The sequence below is a fragment of the Stegostoma tigrinum genome, unplaced genomic scaffold (genome assembly GCF_030684315.1).
Source record: "Stegostoma tigrinum isolate sSteTig4 unplaced genomic scaffold, sSteTig4.hap1 scaffold_128, whole genome shotgun sequence".
In the NCBI taxonomy this organism is placed as follows: Eukaryota; Metazoa; Chordata; class Chondrichthyes; order Orectolobiformes; family Stegostomatidae; genus Stegostoma; species Stegostoma tigrinum.
Window position 1 is genome coordinate 652,501 of NW_026728076.1, and position 24,930 is coordinate 677,430.

Genomic DNA, 24,930 nt, shown 5'->3' on the forward strand with positions numbered 1-24,930 from the left:
TGTGTGATGTGTCTAATCTCAGGCTGAATGGTGTTATCGTTACAATTTTCTTTTATTCATGGCATGTGCTCGCTGCTGACTTGACCAGCATTTATTGCCCATCCCTAAATACCTTGTAGAAGGTGATGGTGAACTGCCATCCGGAACCACTGCAGTTCTTGCGTAGACGAATCCGACAATGCTGCTAGGAAGGGAGTTCTAGGAATTTGACCCAGTGAGACTGAAGGAAGAGCAGTATATTTCCAAGTCAAGATGGTGAGTGGCTTAGACGGGGACTTGCATGTGCAGATGTTCCCTTGTGTCTACTGTCCTTATCCTTCTAGATAGTAGGGGTCATAGGTGTAGAAGGTGTGTGCTGGAGCAACCTTAGTGAATTTACGCAGTGCATCCTGTAGATGGTACACACTGCTCCATCTTTGTGTCAATGGTAAATGGAGTTCATGTTGAAGGTGGTGATTCTGATGCCATCAAGCAGGCTGCTTTGTCCTGGATGGTGTAAAGCTTCATGTGTGTTGCTGGGGAGCTGTATCCACCCAGGCAAGCAGATAGTATTCTATCGCACTCCTGAACTGAGCCTCACAGATGGTGGTCAGGCACTGGCAGAGGGCATGAGGTGAGTTACTCACTGCAGAATTCCCAGCCTCTGATCTGTTTTTATAGTCACAATATTTACATAGCTGGTCCACGTCCAATTTCTAGTTAATGATATCACTCGGGATGTTGATCGTGAGGGATTCAGTGACGGTAATATCATTGATTTTTCAGGGGTAATGGTTAGATTTTCACTTATTGGAGATGGTCATTCCTGACACTTGTGTGGCGCCCACACTACTTGCCATTTACTTACCGAGAGTGGACCTTGTCCAGGTCTTGCTGCAAATGGGCATTTCAGTATCTGGAGCATTACAAATGCTGCTCAACAGTGTGTAATCATCAGCAAACATCCCACCTATGACCTTAGAATGGAAGGATATCCTCAATGTGAAAATGGGACTCGAGGAGCTCTTGTCTTAAACTAGATACAGGTTATTACACGACAGTAACCAAGTAAAAGTTGCATTGGAATGATAAACATTGTTTCAAACATTATGAGCAAGTCTTAGAAGGTAGAAACATCTCCTTTGAGATCCAGACCCATTCTCACGGCCCAGGTCCTTATGACATGACATTATCATAATAGGGGAAGCTTAATCAACACTGACTCTTTTGGAACTAAACATAGTGATTCCTGAATGGATTGAGCAGCACTCACGAAATAAAAGTGAGGAACTACTTCTTTGCCTCTGGATTCTTTGCAATGAAATGGGAATTAATTAAATACCAAGGTGTGGTCACTGTCCATCTGTCCCAGCAGAACGGGCCAGAATTTCAAGAATTTCAGTGAAAATGTCATGATTCAAAAAAATTACATTGTGCATATCTTTGATAAAACTATCCACAAGGGGAAGTAGATCCACAATCTGTTCACCATTTTTGGTTCAGTTTATCATATGAATGAACATAGAACATAGAACATTACAGCACAGGCAGTTCGGCCTTCGATGCTGTGCTGACCTGTCATACCGATCTCAAGCCCATCTAAACTACACTATTCCATGTACGTCCATATGCTTGTCCAATGATGACTTAAATGTACCTAAAGTTGGCGAATCTACTACCGTTGCGGGCAAAGCATTCCATTCCCTTACTACTCTCTGAGTAAAGAAACTACCTCTGACATCTGTCCTATATCTTTCACCGCTCAACTTAAAGCTATGCCCCCCGTGCTCGCTGTCACCATCCTTGGAAAAAGGCTCTCCCTATCCACCCTGTCTAACCCTCTGATTATTTTATATGTTTCAATTAAGTCCCCTCTCAACCTTCTTCTCTCTGACGAAAACAGCCTCAAGTCCCTCAGCCTTTCCTCGTAAGACCTTCCCTCCATACGAGGCAACATCCTAGTAAATCTCCTCTGCACCCTTTCCTAAGCTTCCACATCCTTCTTCTAATGTGGTGACCAGAACTGCACACAATACTCCAAGTGCGGCCGCACCAGAGTTTTGTACAGCTGCAGCATAACCTCTTGGTTCCGGAACTCGATCCCTCTGTTAATGAAAGCTTCAACACTGTGTGCCTTCTTAACACCCCTGTCAACCTGGGTGGCAACTTTCAAGGATCTGTGTACATGGACACCGAGATCTCTCTGCTCATCTACACTACTAAGAATCTTAGCCCAGTACTTTGCATTCCGGTTTCTCCTACCCAAGTGCATCACCTTACACTTGTCCACGTTAAACTCCATTTGCCACCTCTCAGCCCAGCTCTGCAGCTTATCTATGTCTCTCTGTAACCTACAACATCCTTCTTCACGATCCACAACTCCACCGACCTTAGTGTCGTCTGCAAATTTACTAACCCATCCTTCTACGCCCTCATCCAAGTCATTTATAAAAATGACAAACAACAGTGGACCCAACACCGACCCTTGCGGTACACCACTAGTTACTGGACTCTAGGATGAACATTTCCCATCAACCACCACCCTCTGTCTTCTTTCAGCAAGCTAATTTCCGATCCAAACTGCTATATCTCCCACAATTCCATTCCTCTGCATTTTGTACAATAGTCTGTTTTGGGGACCCTTATCGAACGCCTTGCTGAAATCCATAGACTCCACACTAACCGGTTTACTCTCATCTACCTGTTTGGTCACCTTCTCAAAGAACTCAATAAGGTTTGTGAGGCACGACCTTCCCTTCACAAAACCGTGCTGACTATCTCTGATCAAATTATTCTTTTCTAGATGATTATAAATCCTGTCCCTTAGAACCTTTTCCAACACTTTACCAACAACTGAGGTAAGGCTCACTGGCCGATAATTACCAGGGTTGTCTCTACTCCCCTTCTTGAACAGGGGAACCACAATTGCTATCCTCCAATCATCTGGCACTATTCCTGTAGACAATGACAATTAAAGATCAATGCCAAAGGCTCGGCAATCTCCTCCCTGGCTTCCCAGAGGATCCTAGGATAAATTCCATCCGGCCCAGGGGTCTTATCTATCTTCACACTCTGTAGGATTTCTCATACCTCTTCCTTGTGAACCTCAATCCCACCTAGTCTAGTAGCCTGTATCTCAGTATTCTCCTCGACAACATTGTCGTTTTCTAGAGCGAATACTGTCAAAAAATATTCATTTAGTGCTTCCCCTATCTGCTCTGATTCCAGACACAACTTCCCACGACTATCCTTGATTGGCCCTAATCTTACTCTCGTCATTCTTTTATTCCTTAAGTACCTATAGAAAGCCTTAGGGTTTACCCTGATCCTATCCGCCAGCAACTTCTCTTGTCTCCTCCTGGCTCTTCTGAGCTCTCTCTTTAGATCTTTCCTGGCTACCTTGTCACCCTCAAGCACCCTAACTGAGCCTTCACATCTCATCCTAACATAAAGTGTGAAGCTGGATGAACACAACAGGCCAAGTAGCATCTCAGGAGCACAAAAGCTGACGTTTCAGGCCTAGACCCTTCATCTAGACCCTTCATTTTACGCCTGAAACATCAGCTTTTATGCTCCTGAGATGCTGCTTGGCCTGCTGTGTTCATCCAGCTTCACACTTTGTTATCTTGGATTCTCCACCATCTGCAGTTCCCATTATCACTCATCCTAACATAAGCCTTCTTCTTCCTCTTGACCAGAGATTTCACTTCCTTCGTAAAACACAGCTCCCACGCTCTATAGCTTCCTCCCTGCCTGACAGGTACATACTTATCGAGGACACACAGGAACTTTTCTTTGAATAAGCTCCACATTTCTAATGTGCCCATCCCCTGCGGTTTCCTTCCCCATCCTATGCTCCCTAAATCTTGCCTAATCTCATCGTAATTGCCTTTCCCCTAGCTGGAACTCTTGCCCAGTGGCATACACCTATCCCTTTCCATCACTAAAGTAAACATAACAGAATTGTGATCGCCATCACCAAAGTGCTCACCTACTTCCAAATCTAACAGCTGGCCGGGCTCATTACCCAGTACCAAATCTAATGTGGCATCGCCCCTTGTTGGCCTGTCTACATACTGTGTCAGGAAGCCCTCCTGCACACACTGGACAAAAACTGACCCATCTATAGAACTCAAGCTATAGTGTTCCCAGTCAATATTTGGAAAGTTGAAGTCCCCCATGACAACTACCCTGTCTCTCTCACTCCTATCGAGAATCATCTTTGCTATCCTTTCCTCTACATATCTGGGACTATTCGGAGACCTATAGAAAACTCCCAACAGGGTGACCTCTCCTTTCCTGTTTCTAACCTCAGCCCATACTACCTCAGTTGACGAGTCTCCAAACATCCTTTCTGCAACTGTAATACTGTCCTTGACCAACAATGCCACACCTCCCCCTCTTTTACCGTCTTTTCTGCTCTTACTGAAACATCTAAATCCCGGAACCTGCAACAACCATTCCTGTCCCTGCTCTATCCATGTCTCTGAAATGGCCACAACATCGAAGTCCCAGGTACTAACCCATGCTGCAAGTTCACCCACCATATTCCGGACGCTCCTGGCATTGAAGCAGACACACTTCAAACCAACTGCTTGCTTGCCGGTGCCGTCTTGCGTCCCTGAAACTTTATTTTGGACCTCCCTACTCTCAACCTTTTCTATGCTTGAACTACAATTTTGGTTCACATCCCCCTGCTGAATTAGCTTAAACCCACCTGTATAGCCTTAGTGAATTTCCCCCCCAGGATATCGGTACCCCTCTGGTTCAGGTGAAGACCATCTTGCTTGTAGAGGTCCCACCCACCCGAGAAAGACCCCCAATTATTCAAGAATCCAAAACCCTCTTTCCTGCACCATCCCTGTAGCCACATGTTCAACTCCTCTCTCTCCCTAGCACGTGGCACGGGCAACAAACCAGAGACAACAACTCTGTTCATCCTAGCTCTAAGCTTCCATCCTAGCTCCATGAATTTCTGCCTTAAATCCCCATCACTCTTCCTACCTATGTCGTAGGTGCCTATGTGGACCACGACTTGGGGCTGCTCCCCCTCCCCCTTAAGGATCCCAGAAACATGATCAGAGACATCACGCACCCTGGCACCTGGGAGGCAACACACCAACCATGAATCTCACTTGTACCCACAGAACCTCCGATCTGTCCCCCTAACTATGGAGTCCCCAATGACTACTGCTCTGTTTCTCTTCCTCCTTCCCTTCTGAGCAGCAAGGACAGACTCTGTGCCAGAGACCTGTGCCCTGCTGCTTTCCCCTGGTAAGTCGTCCCCCCCAACAGTATCTAAAACGGTATACTTATTGTTGAGGGGAATGGCCATAGGGGATCCCTGCTCTGCCTGCCGGTTCCCCTACCGGCCCCTGAATGTAACCCATCTGCCTTTTTCTTGTACCTGAGGAGTGACTGCCTCCCTGGAACTCCTCCCAATAACCCCCTCTGCCTCCCAAATGATCCGAAGTTCATCCAGCTCCAGCTCCAGTTCCCTAACGCGGTTTTCAAGGAGCTGGAGTTGGGTGCACTTCCCACAGATGTAGTCAGCAGGGACACTAGTGGTGACCCTTAGCTCCCACATTCTGCAGGAGGAGCATTCAACTGCCCTGACCTCCGTTCCCATTATTCTAAATTCCCAAAGAGACTGTTTAAAAATAAAGAATAAAAAATAAACTAGTTACCTTCTGTCGCACAGAAACTTTTTTTTTGGTTCGAGGAGGAGGATGGGTGGGAGACACTACCCGAGTAGTGTTTCGGGTAATGCAACCACACAAATATATTCATATAAATATTATATATATGTAATATATAAAATATTATATGTATAAATATTATATACACAAATATAAATTAGTACATATATTTTCTCATTAGGTTTACCCATACAACGAATTATCTTGGTTAATAGTGACTATGTAGAGTGTTTAAAGGAGTTTAAATTGCTTACTCCCTGTGAACAATGTCCACAAGCATTCATCAAATGCCACTTTAAACAGAAACACATGAGTTAACCACAATAATAGTGAAAACAATGCAAGGTCCAATGGCTGGAATATTGAACTCTCATGTTAATGAAATAATAACTTACAACTAGCAGCAGCTAACCACTATTTCACAATACACAGTTCGAATGAGAAACACTCCACTTTCCATAGTGGAGAACAAATTTAAAACAACCATTGATCCAACTTTGTCCACGAAGACATTCTACGAATTCGGGAAATGTTTTCTGTGTGGTGTATTCCTGAGGAAGTTGATGCTAATAATGAAGCATCATTTCACTGAACTCTTGAACTTCCTGGTACGGTTACAGCCAGGAAACGTACAGATTTATCACCAATGCAGCACAGCAGGACAAGAAATGAGAATTGTTACGATTCCAGCTGCTTCAGCAAGTGGAATAGTCAAACCCCAGAATAAAACCTGCCTCGCTAGATCTTTTTCCCCTTTGTCAAACCTTGTGGTCTTTCACTGAAACATAAGCACATCAGACTACAGATTAGATTTTAACAATAAAACAGAAGTTTATTACATTGAAGAAATAAAATAAACCAAAATATCAAATAAAGCAGTTTCAAAAATTTCAGAACACATTGCAAAAGAAAGTTACCCATGAGAACTTTCCCCTTGACGACTCACAAACTTAAAGCTTAGCCTTCCTCAGTTTTTTCATAGTCTGCAGAATTCTAACAAAATACTCGGGGTCTGAAAGATTCACAAATAATAACCCTTACTCTGAGACAACTTATTCCTTTAACTGTTCTAAACAATCGCCTTTTCTGGAGAGACTGTGCTTAATTCTGAAGTCAATGCTTAACAAACAGAGCTTGCAGTACAGAAACAGGCTCATGATGTTATCTATGTTTCACACAAGACTCTTTCTACCCCTTTTTAACCCTACCATCCCCTTTACCTCATGTGCTCCTCTAGCTTCCTCTTAAAAAGTATCTGTGCTATCATTTCAGCCACTCTTCCTGGTTCAAATTTTAACCACTTTCTGGGCAAAGTTGCTTCTCCTGAGTTTCCTGTTAGATTTATTAGAGGCTATGTAGCATCTATATTAATAAAACATTCTTCTATCTGGTCTCAAGAATGAAGCTCCAATAATAGAATTACGAGGTGTGAAGATTTGATAGAGTATAAAACTTGTGCTCTTTCCCCAACATTTTCCACTGAGGAATGAACAAGGAGAGTTCAAGAGCATCCCTGTTACATCCATTGATCAGGAGACTAAAATATCCATTAAACATTCAGTAGGCATTCCACAGCAGTAACACTGATCATATTGTAGTATTCCTCAGAGAGTTTCATGACTGGTTCACTGAGAAGCAATCTTGGCTGAGGTTTCTCAGTGGATATTATTCAGAATAAAGCGACATGTTGCCTTCGGCTGTATTGGAAAGCTGCTGGTAATGGAACTGTTGAAAGCATTCACACCTTTTCTGGATCCATCTTTTATTCCTGTACTTATCTCATTGCTACACTTTGTGCGCTTTACAAAAGCATTTCCTTTGTCATTTAAAACAATGCAGTCTCTGTCTCTGTAACTTCTATCTCTGTCTAATTTTACATTGTTGCATTTTTCTTTATTCATTCACAAGATGAGGGCGTCACTGGTCAGGCAGCATTTATTGCCCATCCCTTATTGCCCAGAGGGCAGTTAAGAGTCAACCACATTGCTGTGGGTCTGGAGTCACATGTAGGGCAGACCAGGTAAGGAATGCAGAGATAATGGGAACTGCAGATGCTGGAGATTCCAAGATAATAAAATGTGAGGCTGGATGACATCCAGCCTCACATTTTATTATCTCGGTAAGGAATGCAGTTTTCTTTCCTAAAGGACATCAGTGAACCTAGACAGGTTTTTCCAACAATCGACAATGGATTCACGGCCATCATTAGATTGTTAATTCCAAATATTTATTGTATTCAAATTCTACCATCTGCCGTGGTGGGTTTCGAACCCAGGTCCCCAAAACATTACTTGGGTTTCTGGATTAACAGTCCAGCGATAATATCACGAGACCATCGCCCCTCCTCCAACTTTTAGCTGCCTAGGCCCGAATCTCTGGAATTCCCTTCCCATGCCCCTCCATTTTCACTCTTTCCTCCTTAAAGCTGCCTTTTTGGCAATACTTTATGTCACTTGTCCTAATAACTACCGATTTGTAATTAAATACACTCAGTGTGGATTTGTTCACGGGTGATCACGTCTGGGTAGTACAACAGCAAAATACTGCAAATGCTGGCAATCTAAAGTAAGACCAAAACACGCTGGAAATATTCAGCACAATGGACCTATCTTTGGACTTCTGATGACAGGTTAATGAAACATTAATTCTGTTTCTCTGTCCACAGACGCTGCCAGACCTTCTGAGCAGTTCTGGGATTTTCTGATTTCATTTGTGTCTGATGAACTTGATTCTATATTTGAATTGCAGGATTCATAGAATCCCTACAGGGTGCAAGCAGGCGATTCATCCCATCAAGTCAACACCAACCCTCCAAACAGCGTCCCATCCAATACATCCCCTATCCTATCCCTGTAACCCTTCATCTCCAATGGCTAATCCACCTAATCTACACGTCCCTGCACACTATGGGTAATTTCGCATAGGCAATTTAGCATGGCCAATCCACCTACCCTCCACATCTTTGGACTGTGGAAGGAAACCAGAGCACCTGGAGGAAGCCCACACAGGCATGGTGAGAGTGTGCAAACTCCGCACAGACAGTCTCCTGAGGCTGGAATCAAACCCTGATCCCTGGTGCTGTGAGTCAGCAGTTCTAACCACAGAGTCACTATGCCGCACCAATTTGAATTGGTGTTAAAGAGGGTCAAGGAGAGTAGAGCATTTGATGCAGCTTACGTAGGTTTCAAGGTGGCTTTGGACTAGTTCCCACATGATGAATTGGTCAAAACAGAAGGTGGTGATGGAATCTGAGGGAAAGTAGCAAATGGAACAAAATAAACTCAGTGACTGCAGACAAAGGGTAATGCTCACTGTAGTTGTAGTTGAAAGGTCATTTCTATTGGGATTCCACAGGGTTCAGTATTGGGTCCTTTCCCTTTCATGGTAGATAGCAAAGAAGCAAACTTAAGTGCAGGGGGCACCATTAAAAATTTGCAGATGATAGACTAAAAATGAGTGCATGGTTGATAAAGAGGAAGAAAGCTGCAGACTTGGAATATAGTAACAATGGGCTGATCGGTTAACAGAAAGGGACAAATAGAATTTAATCTGCCGGAATGTGCAGTAAGGCATTTGGGGAGGGCAAACTAGTCAATAGGATACACAATAAATGATACAATACTGATCAGCTTAGAGGCACAGCGTATGTTTCCAGATACGGGGGAGGGGGGGGTAGCAATGAGCAGCACATGGTTTGCAACTCTATCAGCTACAAGTTCCCCTCCAAGTCATACTCTCAACTCAACTGGGGTCAGAACCAAGTATAATCTATCCTAGAAATGGAGACTGTTCAGAGTGGCTAAGGAAATAAGCTATTTTTGTGAAAGGGTGTAGTTAGTGAAACTTCCAGAGCTGGAATGTCTGGAGAGAACCGTGTGGATTAGTAAAACACTGAGGAAGTCTAAACTCTCAGTTGTGTGAATGGTGAAGGAGGAAGACCCCACAATTTGAGGGACAGAAACTGAGCAGAAGCAGTTAAATCTAACATGCAGATTTGATAGAGAAAGAAAACCGCTCCAGATTGTTAAGTAACTGTAAAGTGACTGTTTTAGGGAGTACATGGGATGCTGTTTTGTTGTGTTTTGCAACCTTTCAAACTGTGTTAGATAGTTAGTTTGGTTTGCTTTATTGTATTTTACTTTCTTTAGTGCAATGAACTGTTTTATTGTTAAAACCAAATGTGCAGCTTTGTGTGCTTATGTTTCAGTGAAAGGCTGCCACACTAAATTGAAGAAAAATTGATAATCAAGTCAGATTTCATTCTAGGATGTGGCCTGGCTTGTAACAACAGCAGCTGGAATCATAGCACCAGCAAAAGAAGAATAAACGAAAAAACTTTGTTGGGAGCAGACTGTATAGTTTTCGACATTGCAGAAGAGAAAGAGGACTAACAGAGGTGCTTCTGATCCGGAAGGGAAACAACCAATGATTCTGTTGTGCACATTATTTGCCCAAAGACAAGCATTGAATACAAGTTAATTGTGCCCTTGGACACAGCACTGTTTTAGTAGGATATGAAATTTCACTTTAGAATCCATTTTCACTCGCAAATATTGATTGGGAGCACTATTTAATAAAGTGAATTTCTTCAACATCTTCAGAGCTGCATGTTTATCATTCGTATACATGGGAAATCTCAAATTCATTTTGCAGTTACATGAAAATAATGTACAAGGAAAGGAATTTAAACTCAGTATTTTGCACTTCAATTGAGCACAGGCCTTACTCATAAAAATCTCATCTCCTGAATCCCTCTCCAGAATTGATTAACAATGGATACTATATTCATTACAGACAGTATAGGAGATTTTCCGTGTTGTAGCCCATTCCGAAATCTAGGCAAAGCTTCTTGGCGCCTCGCTGCAGGAGTTAAAGATCTGGGGAAATTGCTACATCTTACATCCCTGCCTAGGGGATGCTTCAACATCATTTCCTAAGATAACCACATGTCCATATACATGTTTTCATATTGGGGAGGTCTAAACAGGACACAAACACCTCCAAGGGTATGCCAGCTGACGCCTACATTGAAAGCGTAATACTGAGAATGCTGGAAATCTGAAATAACAGCAAGCGCTGGAGAAACTCAACAGGCCTGGCAGAATTTATGGAGAGAAAAAGGCCGAATTTTACTGTCAGCTATACATCAGTGACTAATACTATTTATTTCAGAGGAAAGGTGACCGGACCTGAAGCCTTAACTTTGATTTCTCTTCACAAATGCTGCCCAGACCGGCTGAGCTTTTTCAGCAACTTCTGTTTTTTGTCTCTTATTTACAGCATCCACAGTTCTTTTGGTTTTTAACACTATTTATTTCTTGAGTTGTAAGGTTTTTGGATTTAAGTTCTTGCCCACTGAGGTGAAAGCTATATCAAGCCCATGTAGTATGGTAGTAAAGGGATGGTGCACTGACTGTGGGGCTGCCTTATGGATGTGTGGTTAAACATTAAACATTCAGTAGGCATTCCACAGCAGTAACACTGATCATATTGTAGTATTCCTCAGAGAGTTTCATGACTGATTCACTGAGAAGCAATCTTGGCTGAGGTTTCAGAATAAAGCAACATGTTGCCTTCGGCTGTATTGGAAAGCTGCTGGTAATGGAACTGTTGAAAGCATTCACACCTTTTCTGGATCCACCTTTTATTCCTGTACTTATCTCATTGCTACACTTTTTGCGCTTTACAAAAGCATTTCCTTTGTCATTTAAAACAATGCAGTCTCCGTCTCTGTAACTTGATCTCTTGTTTAGAACAGTTAAAGTATTTTGTTAGAATTCTGCAGACTATGAAAATACTGAGGAAGGCTAAGCTTTAAGTTTGAGAGTAGTCAAGGGGAAAGTTCTCATGGGTAACTTTCTTTTGCAATGTGTTCTGAAATTTTTGAAACTGCTATATTTGATATTTTGGTTTATTTTATTTCTTCAATGTAATAAACTTCTGTTTTATTGGTAAAATCTAATCTGTAGTCTGATGTGCTTATGTTTCAGTGAAAGACCACAAGGTTTGACAAAGGGGAAAAAGATCTAGCGAGGCAGGTTTTATTCTGGGGTTTGACTATTCCACTTGCTGAAGCAGCTGGAATCGTAACAATTCTCATTTCTTGTCCTGCTGTGCTGCATTGGTGATAAATCTGTACCTTTGTTTGCTCTCCCAGGTGGAAGTAAAAAAAATCACATGGTATTCTTTAGAGGAAAAATAGGTGAGATCTCACTGGAATCAACATTGCTAAAAGTGATTATCAGGTCATTATCACATTACAGTTTGTGGGAGCTCATGCAAGTAAATTTACTGTTTGTAGGAACTTATGTAAATACATTCTCTATGTTACAGCAGTGACTACACTTTGTCTGTTTCAAAGCACTTTGGTTTGTCCTTATTGGGGAATATCAATCAAGTCTGAATCCTATTTATGTGTGTTTGGAACTCGGTCAGTGAGTTATAAATGTTCAGTTTAATTTTATGCTTAAAGCAATAATTAATTAACTACCGGATTATCCATTCCCCTTTCCCAATTTAACATAGAAACAGAGAAAATTGGACTGGGAGTAGGCCATTCAGTTCTTGAGCCTGCTCCACCATAAAATATGAGCATGCCTGCTCATTCCTGTTCCTGCTTTCTCCCCATATTCTTTGATCTCTTTAGCTCGAAGAACAATATCTAACTCTGTCTTAAAAATATTCAATGATAGAAAATTCCACTGGCTCACCATTCTCTTGGCGAAGACATTTCTCCTCATCTTCGTTCTACTGTGCATCCTTAGTCTGTGACCTTTGGTTCTGCAATCTCCAGTCATGAGGAACACCCTTCTTCACTTACCCTCTCTGATACTCTCCAGCTGTGTGACTTGAATCCACAACCTTTTGACTCAATGGTGATATTTCTACTAAGCCAATACAGTAACAATGGAATCTGTCATGTACCTTCACATCACAGCTATTTCTTTTCTCCATGACTTCATCTTGATTGGCAGCTTGTAAACAGTCAGCACCATACAATACTAGCATAGTAAGTGGCTCCCTACACTCAGAATAGAGAATCTCGAATGAGGATGCAAGTAGATGCCTTAAAGTGGATGCTCCAACTGGAATCTACAAGATACAGTGCAGTAATGCAACAACATTTCTTCAAAGGTTTCTCCAGAACCCACAACATCTACCAACCAGCAGGGCAAGGACAGCAGGCACATGGGGGCATCACTTCTCAGTTTCCCTCCAATCTTCGGATGTACACACAATCCTGACATGAAAATGTTGCCATTCCATCATCTTTACTGATTGAGAATTCTGCAGCTCCCTCCTTATCATCGCTTTGGGAATACTGTGGTTTTGGAAGGCAGCTCAGGAGCATCTGCTCATGAGCAATTAATGCTGGCCCCGTATCAGTGATGCCCACATTCAATAAATAAATAATATTTTAAAAAGAGGCATTCAGAATGAATCACCTCTCTTGCCACCCACTTTGCCAATAGTGTTTCTAGGCCAACCCAAGCAGCACAATGAAAGCAAGATGCTCTGAGGCAGGAGGAATGAAGTAGTTTAAAATGGGAAATATTTGCAGTGGTGCAGAGAAAAGACTGGCAAGTGGGGCAGATCAGAAATCTCTTTCCGCCAGTCAACCCAGGCATAATGGATTGAATGGACTCATTCTGTGCTGTACAATTTTATGATTTTAACCATTGTGGAAAGTGGATGGCAAAGCACAAAGCCATCTATACAAAGTCTAAGTGCTTCAACAAGCAGCTAGGCTGCCACGTTACTTTCTGATTTATTGTGCAATTCCATTTCTTTGGTTTAATAGCTTTTTTAAAAAATAAATCTGTATGTACTTACAATGTGTTCTGCAAAACCCACAGCAATTGCTATTCGCCTTCCTTGAAGTTATAAGCAGTTTTACGACAAGGTACGAGAGGCAAGCAAAATCAATAAGGCCATACAAAGCAACTAATTCTGTTCAGGCCAGCATTCATTTCCTCAATCTGAATACACCTTTTACTTTCCCTCACCATGATACAGTACATTCCACATGCACCCACAAAAAAACTATTCATTTCCTGAGTTAGATGCTATAACACTTAAAAGACACTTAGAATCGTACATGAACAGGAAAGATTTGGAGAGTTATGGACCAGGAGCAGGCAGGTGGGACTAGTTTAGCTCAAAAATATGTTTGGCACGGGCTGGTTTGACTGAAGAGTCTGTTTCCATGCTGTATGATTCTATGACTCTGTTTCTCAAGCAGTTCTCAGAAATATTATAAAAAGATTGAATCTAAAATGAGAAGAACAAAAGGTACTCATATACTCCTTTTTCCTCTCTCCAAGTTTAATAAGTGACACCCAGAAAAAAAGAGTCACAATTTTGGCTATTTGATCTGAGCTTACAAGCTAAGAGATTCTGGACAGCAGCAGGAAGAGGGGTCAACCTATGTGCAGTTGGATGATGGATGTTAGAACGGAATATAGGAACATGTCATTTGAGAGCAACAGAAAGCCATTCAGCCCTTTAACTCTGCTCCACCATCCAGTGGCTGATCTGCTTGTGGACTCAAGCCCCTCTGTCCCTTTTCCCCAAGCCCTCGTCTCCCACATCTATCAAAAAACCATCTAACTCAACCTAGAATAAAGTCAATGGTACAGCCGCCAATACTTTTTGGGGAAGAGAATTCCACAGACCCATACCCCTCTGATGGAAATCCTCCTCGTCTCCATCATAGAAAGAAGACCTCCTGTTCTTAAATTGTACCCCCTTTTTTGAGATTCCCTCACGAGAGGAAACATTTTCCCTGTACACAATGTATCAAGTCCCCTCAGGATTTTATATATTGCCATAGGATCAATTCTCATTCTTCTAAGTTCCAACTGGTACAGATCCAACCTTTCCTCACAGGAGAACCCTATCTTCCCAGGAACAGGTCACAGAGTGGTGTCACAGAATGGCTGCCAACAAACCACAACCGATGTATGAGGGTGGCATAAGACAGACAGAATTGGCACACCATGACAGCAGGTCTCCTGGCAGGAGCGGCTACAAGCAGCAGCTTAATAAGAAGGTGCACTCACTATCTACTGGCAAGTTTCTGAAAATTTGCTCCGAGTGAGTGAATGAGAGCAGGCTGCACAGTGTGGTGTTTACACCATTTTCCTTTCACTCACTATACAGATCAATCATTGGATATGAAACCTTTGAAGAGCAGGTGTGCATGCTGGAATGGATAGAGATAGAGGAAGCTGATGTGCTGAAAATTTTGTCAAACATTAAGATTGACAAGTCGCCAGGCCCGGACCAGATTTGTCCTCGGCTGCTTTGGGAAGCGAGAAATGCAATTGCTTCGCCACTTGCGAAGATCTTTGCATCCTCGCTCTCCACTGGAGTCGTACCTGAGGACTGGAGAGAGGCAAATGTAATTCCTCTCTTCAAGAAAGGAAATAGGGAAATCCCCGGCAATTATAGACCAGTAAGTCTCACGTCTGTCGTCTGCAAGGTGTTAGAAAGGATTCTGAGGGATAAGATTTATGACCATCTGGAAGAGCATGGCTTGATCAAATACAGTCAACACGGCTTTGTGAGGGGTAGGTCATGCCTTACAAACCTTATCGAGTTTTTTGAGGATGTGACGAGAAAAGTTGATGAGGGTCGAGCTGTGGATGTGGTGTATATGGATTTCAGTAAGGCATTTGATAAGGTTCCCCATGGTAGGCTCATTCAGAAGGTCAGGAGGAATGGGATACAGGGGAACTTAGCAGCTTGGATACAGAATTGGCTGGCCAACAGAAGACAGCGAGTGGTATTCGAAGGAAAATATTCTGCCTGGAAGTCAGTGGTGAGTGGGGTTCCACAGGGCTCTGTCCTTGGGCCTCTACTGTTTGTAATTTTTATTAATGACTTGGACGAGGGGATTGAAGGATGGGTCAGCAAGTTTGCAGACAACACAAAGGTCGGAGGTGTCGTTGACAGTGTAGAGGGCTGTTGTAGGCTGCAGCGGGACATTGACAGGATGCAGACATGGGCTGAGAGGTGGCAGATGGAGTTCAACCTGGATAAATGCGAGGTGATGCATTTTGGAAGGTCGAATTTGAAAGCTGAGTACAGGATTAAGGATAGGATTCTTGGCAGCGTGGAGGAACAGAGGGATCTTGGTGTGCAGATACATAGATCCCTTAAAATGGCCACCCAAGTGGACAGGGTTGTTAAGAAAGCATATGGTGTTTTGGCTTTCATTAACAGGGGGATTGAGTTTAAGAGTCGTGAGATCTTGTTGCAGCTCTATAAAACTTTGGTTAGACCGCACTTGGAATACTGCGTCCAGTTCTGGGCGCCCTATTATAGGAAAGATGTGGATGCTTTGGAGAGGGTTCAGAGGAGGTTTACCAGGATGCTGTCTGGACTGGAGGGCTTATCTTATGAAGAGAGGTTGACTGAGCTCGGTCTCTTTTCATTGGAGAAAAGGAGGAGGAGAGGGGACCTAATTGAGGTATACAAGATAATGAGAGGCATAGATAGAGTTGATAGCCAGAGACTATTTCCCAGGGCAGAAATGGCTAGCACGAGGGGTCATAGTTTTAAGCTGGTTGGTGGAAAGTATAGAGGGGATGTCAGAGGCAGGTTCTTTACGCAGAGAGTTGTGAGAGCATGGAATGCGTTGCCAGCAGCAGTTGTGGAAGCAAGGTCATTGGGGTCATTTAAGAGACTGCTGGACATGTATATGGTCACAGAAATTTGAGGGTGCATACATGAGGATCAATGGTCGGCACAACATTGTGGGCTGAAGGGCCTGTTCTGTGCTGTACTGTTCTATGTTCTATGTTCTATGTTCTATATTAGCTGCAGCTCAGTGGGTTTCACTCCAACCGTTAAGACAGAATGTCATTGTTCAAGTCAGGATCTATAGACCTGAGAAGAAAATCTAGGCTAACATACCCAGTGCTCCATTGTTGGAGGTGCTGACCTTTGGATGATACCATTCGAACCAACACTCTACCCTTGGAAATTGTGGCTTCAGGTGTCTAGTTGTTATTTATTTCATAAATACTCGTATTCCCTCTCAGGTAATATAATGCCTCTGTTGTCAAGCAGAGTTATCCTGGTGTTTTGGTCAATACTAAGCTCTGAACTGATATTACTGAAGGGGTTTTCTGGTCACTGTGATGTTGCCGTTTGTGAGATCTCACTGTGCACAAATGGACTGCCGTGTTTCCACATTACGACAGTGACTCCAATTCTCAACTATTCTCTTGGCCAGAAGTTGTTTGGGATATCCTAAAGCTGTGAAATGCACAATGTTAAGAAAGAAAGCCTTCTCTTTCTTCCCTTTCATGACCTCAGGACATTCCAAAGCACTTTACAGCCAATGAAGTATTTTGGCAGTCATCAGTTGGTAATACAGAACTTGAAAAAAATACATTTTGATTATCCTTTTCATCTTGCACTTATTGGGGCAATTTGCAAGAAGTGACGGGAAAAGCTGTACACAAAGAGAGTGCTGATTCATTTGGAAGTGGAACCACATCAATATTTAGGAACAGGTACAGCAAATGGTTGAAGTAAAGATGAATAAAGCAATTACAGTGGACTCTGAGGTGTTTCCACAGGGAAAACACCAGGACTCACTTCTTATTTACTGTAATAGTTGATCCTTTTACATTGTATTTGATGTGAATTGTCCTGTTAAGTGCAAGTTGAAAAACTGTAGCAAAATATGCCTTTTCTCAGCAGTATGCATATTTTGGAAGTGTAGTCACTATTGCAATGTCAGGAAATGCAGCAGTCAATTTAGGCACAGCAAGCTGCTACAGTTAACAAAGCAACAGCGAGAAAAATTCATTCCCTCCACCAGTGATGGGAAGTAGCAGCTGTGCACATCATCGACAAAATCCCCTGCATAAATTCACCAAGGCTCTTTAGAAACCAACACTTTCATAAATACTACCATCTAGAAGGATAAGGGCAGCAAATTTATGGGAATACCACCACCTGCAAGTTGCCCTCCAAGCCATGGTTCAAGAAGGCAGCTCACCAACACCTTGTCAAGGGCAGCTATGAGTGGGCAATAAATACTGGCCAGCCAGCAGCAGCTCCATTCTAAGAATGAATACAAAAAAACCCCAGGTAATTTATTCAGTGCCAGTTCTTCCTTTCTTTCATGACTATTTAAAGTCTCTATTGATGGTATAACTAAAGCAGCACAAGCCCTTGTTTCCAACTGCTGCATCAAACACATAGAGTTCAAAATGTGCAACCAGAATTAATGACTGAACAGGCAGCCAAGTCAATATTTAGGAATAGGTTAAGCAAGTGGTCAAAGTAAGGATGAATAAAGCATTCACTGGAACAGAGTGGGCACATGGGATTAAGACTCATGTCCATGTAGAGGGTAAAATCTTTATACAAAAACGTTGGTTAGAGTGAGTGGCAACTGTTTGCCTTTATTCACGTCTTTAATGGATTCTAAGGCATGTCTCAGAAACTGATACTGCAATAACAAGTAGATAGTAGCAAGGGGAAGAGGTAGGTTTTCATCAGACTGATGCTCTATGTCATTAGCGAAACTTCTGGAAGAGCTTTACATTCTACTTCAATATTCAAAGGGGAGACCAAAACCTCTCCAAAGTAACGCCACTGATTATATCAAATGATTATATCAAATATCACAAGGTACACACACACACAGTATCCATATTGTAATTTCCACGTCATTTTCACTGTGATTGTGTTGAAGGTCAAAAGGCATGGAACTGTCACAGCAAACCTCAAACTGCTGAAGTCTGGCAGAAATCCAAGAATCATCCCAACTGAAATAAAATGCACCTTTCAATCTGTAAAGACATGTCACAGCACAGGAGTTGACATAGGTGCAGTTGGAATTTTGAATTTTATCATTAAGAGAATAAAAATGTCTCATGATTTTAATTTGTCAGACCAACTTGCAGAGAAATCACGTACTACACATCTGGCATGATAGTAAAATAACAGTGGGGCACATAGATGCTCTACAATAGAGATAACAAGGTGTAGAGCTGGATGTACACAGCAGGCCAAGCAACATCAGAGGAGCAGGAAGGCTGATGTTTCAAGCCAAGACCCTTCTTCAGAAATCTTTGACATGATTTTGGAGTATCGTGGAAATTTGCAGCAATGGAAGGAGAGCATTTGGCCCAGCGCATCTTTGCCAGCCAAATTAAAACTATCAAGTTGAATCCTGTTTTCCAGCTCTTGGCCCTCTACAGTAATGTTAGTTCAAATACAGATCCACGTTATTTTTAAACTCTAGCAGCTTTTATGTCTTCAGTTGCAAAACTTTATGGACCCTCTCGACACTCTTCTAAATATTTTGTCCCATCCTCTCCTAAAAACACTGCTTCGTGTTTTTGGCTGCAAAGTAAGTGGCCACAGTCTCAGCCAAGAAACCAATCAGTCAGTACCTTGTATTATCATGGGAGGTGGAGACAGAACACTGGGCTTAGCCAGGATCTGTACTTCCATTAGCATTGCACACACCACACAGAGTTCCCAATTTAATAAAGAAAAGTTCTAATTATGTGGATTATGCTGGCAAAGTCACCATTTTATTGCCCATTTTTATGAACTATTTGCTATACTACTTCAGAAGGCAAGTCAGGGTCAACTGCCTCAGGGCTGAATTACACAAGACTCTGGGTTCCCCACCTCTTTGACTAAAAGCACAGAGGTGGGGAAGTCTGCCAAGCTCTGCAACCATCTGATGGGTTGATTGCTCCGCTTCCACATGAAGATGTCCTGCCTCAGAGAGATTCAGGCCAGTAAGAGATTGGCAGCATTCCAGCACTGGTACTGGTATTACATTACTGGTATTGCACTTGGGACTTGGACAATTGTTCCAGATTCAGCTCACCAAGTGAGAAGAATTGGTAGGCCCTAGTGAGGATATGTTCGGGAGTTGGGGTGTTGTCAGAATTTTGAAGACTGGTGATAAGCAAGGCATTACATATGATCCCCTAATGGGAGCATGGGCTAATTTAGAAGAGACAGTCACCATCTGCCACCCAACCCTCAAACCCAGCCCCAACACAGCTACCTGCTGGGTATTTGGCGTTAGGCCTCTCCAGCCATTTAAATCCCAATGATACCGCACCCTCCCACCTCGACTTATTGTCTAATAACAACAGCATGTATGCATCTTGCATTGGTAAAAGTAAAATGTCTCACAATATTTCATAGGAGGAATTATCTAATCAAACGTGACACTGGCGATATCAACACAGGTAACCGCTCTGGTATTTTATAACCAATAATGTAAAAGAGAACATGGTCGGTTGCGGGGGGGGGGGGTGGTAAAGGAGTGGTGAGGTTTATGGAAGAAATTCCAGAGCTTAAGGCATTGTCAGCTGAAGGCATGGTCACCAATTATGGAGCACCAATAGACACGAAGACAGACTTTGTGAAGCATGGAGATTTTCATTATCTGTCCCAAGGAAAATAGCATCATCATCACAGATATGATCATTATTGGTAAACATTGATACAGTGTTGCATTCAGTCAGTGAACTTAGAGAACCAATAGAGAGAAATCCAACAAATGCACAGGCCACGCATTCAAAATCTAAACTCAACAGGGATCATGAGGTCAAAGGGAGAGTCAACCCACAAAGGTTCTCAACACCAGAGAATAAGCCAGAAAATTACAAATCAAAGTATTGTGTGTGACATGATAAATCAGTAAGAAACTATTTTTAAAGGGACATGGTGTCTTCTCCTGAAAGACTTCCACTGCATCCAACAATTGGAGTCTTGTAGAACACAACTACAGCAGCTCTTCATAACTGGATAGCAGAGCAGCGCATCTCCAGACTATGACAGAATCTCATCCTGGCAAATAATGCTTTTAGTTTATTCCATCATCCTTAATCACAATATGTTTTACTCATGTAGGAGCAAGTCACATCAAAATAAATTAACATTTTCCCACGATTTACTCACAGCGTACCCTTCAAATCCCATTATTCTTTTATTTTTAACAAAATATCTGGAGTGAAGCTTCAAGCAAATATAGAACTGAATAAGATTCCCCCTCCCACATTGTGGCGTACATTATCAAGTTTCCAGTTAAGCGATACATAAATGTTTCAGAAATCCTCACTGTGCCTTGTTCGGAAAGGGTTGCCTTTTCCTCCTCCTTGCGGCCAGGATAGCTGGGAGAGACATCACTCCTGCGTCTCAGACAATCTTTCCGAAAATACTGTTATTACTACATCATAGATCAGCCAGCTCGAGGTCTCCCCCGTTTAATCCTGGTTAATTTTAGAATTGAAATCTATCAATTAAAGCGTCTCCCAGCAAAACTGCTTCTAATTACCAGATCTGCAGCATCTATTGCTTTGTCATCAACAGGCACTTGTCAGCCCATCAATCAAGGGGTTAAATTTAAAATAGCCCCGGTTGTTTGGGGCGTGCGAGCCAGTGAGCATCCGGCAGTAAGGGAACAGCGTCAGAGGGCTGCAAGCTAACGGGGTCCGAATCATGTTGCCAAACCACTGCCCGGGTGTGGAGTCACTGCATTTGTCACATCCAAGTCCCCCCTCACGTCTCTAGGCTCTCTTTGCAACACAGCAACAAAAACCTGCACAGAGTGGGTCAAACAAGATCTCCAGTTTGCACTTCCTCAGAAGCGAGACTCTGAGCTATTACCTTCTTGACAGCTTTCCACTAGAATTAGCTGTTTAACCATCTTAGTCACTGGCCTGATATTCTCTGGTCGGGCACTTTTTTTGCCGAAACAGAACAGTGCAAACCTCCAGAACCACCTTTCTCCTTCTACTAACTGATTCTGTGCGTTGTATCTCAACCGTGGATTCGCTACAAACCATCTGCAATCTCTTGCCCGGTTGAGAGGGAATCTAGGATTCCCAGTATTGACCTTATCAATCCTCAACGTTCAATCTGCGCTGTTAGGAGCAGAAAGCGCCGGCTTGTGAAGCTCAGGGATGCAGGGGAGCTGTCTGAGGGAGAGAGAACGCACTATTCAGGCTACTGCTACATTCCCACCGATTGCACTGTGTCAAGAGTCGCTAACAGCATCGGTCAAGATAGGAGAGCCCATATTGAACAACAGACCAAACTCCCTCCCCTCCTACTCCACAATAACAGGACATTTGCAAAACACACACACACACACAAAAAAACGCAGGCACATTCACATCAGCCAATGGAACGGTGTGTAAAGGGTACTCACTCGCTTTGCGTTGTTTCGGCCTTTGCAACAGCTTCTGCACTGCAGCTACATCTTCGGTTTTGACAGCTTGCAGTAATTCCTGATCTTTCCCCATGGCTTGTTGATGTATGTGTGTGTGTGTGTGTTTATGTGCGTGTTTTTATATCCGATGCATCTTACGTTTTAGGAGCTGAAGCGAGAGAGAGAGACACACACACACACAGAGGGAGGAAGACTATGCCTGGCAGTGTGTGTGCATAGAGGCAGGGACAGGAGGAGAACTACCGATGGGTGAAAGGCAGAGACAGCCTCGTCTCTTGTATCACAAACCAAAACAGCTCTCTCTCCCAACATAATAAAATGTGAGGCTGGATGAGCACAGCAGGCCAAGCAGCATCTGAGGAGCACAAAAGCTGACGTTGCGGGCCAAGACCCTTCATCAGAGAGGGGGGTGGGGAGAGGGAACTGGAATAAACAGGGATGGGGAGGCGGAACGAAGATGGAGAGTAAAGAAGATAGGTGGAGAGAGTATAGGTGGGGAGGGGATAGGTCAGTCCAGGGGAGACGGACAGGTCAAGGAGGTGGGATGAGGTTAGTCGGTAGATGGGGGTGCGGCTTGGGGTGGGAGGAAGGGATGGGTGAGAGGAAGAACCGGTTAGGGAGGCAGAGACAGGTTGGACTGGTTTTGGGATGCAGTGGGGTGGGGGGGAAGAGCTGGGCTGGTTGTGTGGTGCAGTGGGGGGAGGGGACGAACTGGGCTGGTTGAGGGATGCAGTTGGGGAAGGGGAGATTTCGCATCCCTCAACCAGCCCAGTTCGTCCCCTCCCCCCACTGCACCACACAACCAGCCCAGCTCTTCCCCCCGACCCACGGCATCCCAAAACCAGTCCAACCTGTCTCTGCCTCCCTCACCGGTTCTTCCTCTCACCCATCCCTTCCTCCCACCCCAAGCCGCACCCCCATCTACCGACTAACCTCATCCCACCTCCTTGACCTGTCCGTCTTCCCTGGACTGACCTCTCCCCTCCCTACCTCCCAATCTATACTCTCTCCACCTATCTTCTTTACTCTCCATCTTCGGTCCGCCTCCCACTCTCTCCCTATTTATTCCAGTTCCCTCTCCCCATCCCCCTCTCTGATGAAGGGTCTCGGCCCGAAACGTTAGCTTTTGTGCTCCTGAGATGCTGCTTGGCCTGCTGTGCTCATCCAGCCTCACATTTTATTATCTTGGAATTCTCCAGCATCTGCAGTTCCCATTATCTCAGCTCTCTCTCCCCTTCCCCACCCCGGATTATTGCAAATAAAAAGGACAACACAAAATTCTCCTTGCTGTCCTCCCCCGAGAGCCTGGTGGCTGCACTAAGTACACAGCGGCGATGCCATGGTTCTTCAGTCCGTCCTCACTCCCATCGCATTTCGCAGCCGCTGCCTTACGCTCTCTCTCTCTCTCCACAAGAGCTGAGATCTGCTTTCAATGCTCCTACCCTGCCGCATGGCGGAGGAAGATTGTACAGGAGCCAAATCATCACATCCTCTCATACCAAATAGGGCAGATCCTGGGACAAGGCAGGTTTATTTCTGGAAGCGCTCTTAAAGGAAACTCCTACCAAAGAGTGCGTGTTGCGGGGGGGGTGGGGTGGGGTGGGGTGGGAAAGGGGTGGAACTAATCCTTTTAAAATCTCTGGTTTGTAACCATTTTCTGAAAATAACACCGCTTTACTTTCTAACATCCCGCTAATCCTTCCCACCATTGCAATATCTGTATTTACTGGTCGATGGACAAGAATTGAACAGGTGAAACTGCACATTTAAACATTATGCTCGTCACAATATTAACTGATGGAAATGGATGCTGTAACTTCAACTTGGCCGGGACTGTTCCAAACTCTCTATCATCCTGGATTAAGAACTGCAAGGTGATGCAGCGTTGGTACCTGGTCCCTTTTCACTGGGGGTTGCCAACCTGCTGTCTCAGGAGTCAGCATAACATTTGGCGATTGCAATTTTACGCTGCAAATAGCGCCAATTTGAAAATAATACCGGCGTCTCCGGAAGTGAATTAAACTTGGACAAGAAGCAAATGCGGCTTCCATCAATCATTCCACCCGCCACCACAGCCCTCTCCCACTTCTTACGCCCCTTCAATTATACTTAACACACAAATACAGCTCAATTCCGATTAGCACGTCTCGTTATTTTTTCACTTCCCTTCCCCGCCATGTTAACCAGTTATCACTGAGCACTAACGCCCTTGACCGCGTCTCCCGCATTTCCCGCGACACATCCCTCACACCCCGCCCCCGCCACAACCGCCCCAAGAGGATCCCCCTCGTTCTCACACACCACCCTACCAACCTCCGGATACAACGCATTATCCTCCGACACTTTCGCCATTTCCAATCCGACCCCACCACCCAAGACATTTTTCCATCCCCTCCCCTGTCTGCTTTCCGGAGAGACCACTCTCTCCGTGACTCCCTTGTTCGCTCCACACTGCCCTCCAACCCCACCACACCCGGCACCTTCCCCTGCAACCGCAGGAAATGCTACACTTGTCCCCACACCTCCTCCCTCACCCTCATCCCAGGCCCCAAGATGACATGCCACATTAAGCAGAGGTTCACCTGCACATCTGCCAATGTGGTATACTGCATCCACTGTACCCGGTGCAGCTTCCTCTACATTGGGGAAACCAAGCGGAGGCTTGGGGACCGCTTTGCAGAACACCTCCGCTCAGTTCGCAACAAACAACTGCACCTCCCAGTCGCAAACCATTTCCACTCCCCCTCCCATTCTCTTGATGACATGTCCATCATGGGCCTCCTGCACTGCCACAATGATGCCACCCGAAGGTTGCAGGAACAGCAACTCATATTCCGCCTGGGAACCCTGCAGCCATATGGTATCAATGTGGACTTCACCAGTTTCAAAATCTCCCCTTCCCCTACTGCATCCCTAAACCAGCCCAGTTCATCCCCTCCCCCCACTGCACCACACAACCAGCCCAGCTCTTCCCCCCCACCCACTGCATCCCAAAACCAGTCCAACCTGTCTCTGCCTCCCTAA

The 24,930-nt window shown here is 44.0% G+C and overlaps 1 long non-coding RNA gene across 2 annotated transcripts in view; it reads right to left on the reverse strand.

Annotated features, from left to right (window-relative positions):
* Positions 1-22,467, reverse strand: part of LOC132207712 (uncharacterized) — a 199,927-nt gene extending 177,460 nt beyond the window's left edge. For both annotated transcript variants that reach the window (XR_009443728.1, XR_009443727.1), the window contains exon 1: positions 21,886-22,467. This is a non-coding gene — a long non-coding RNA (uncharacterized LOC132207712). The remainder of the gene's footprint in view (positions 1-21,885) is intronic.
* Positions 22,468-24,930: the final 2,463 nt, after the last annotated feature.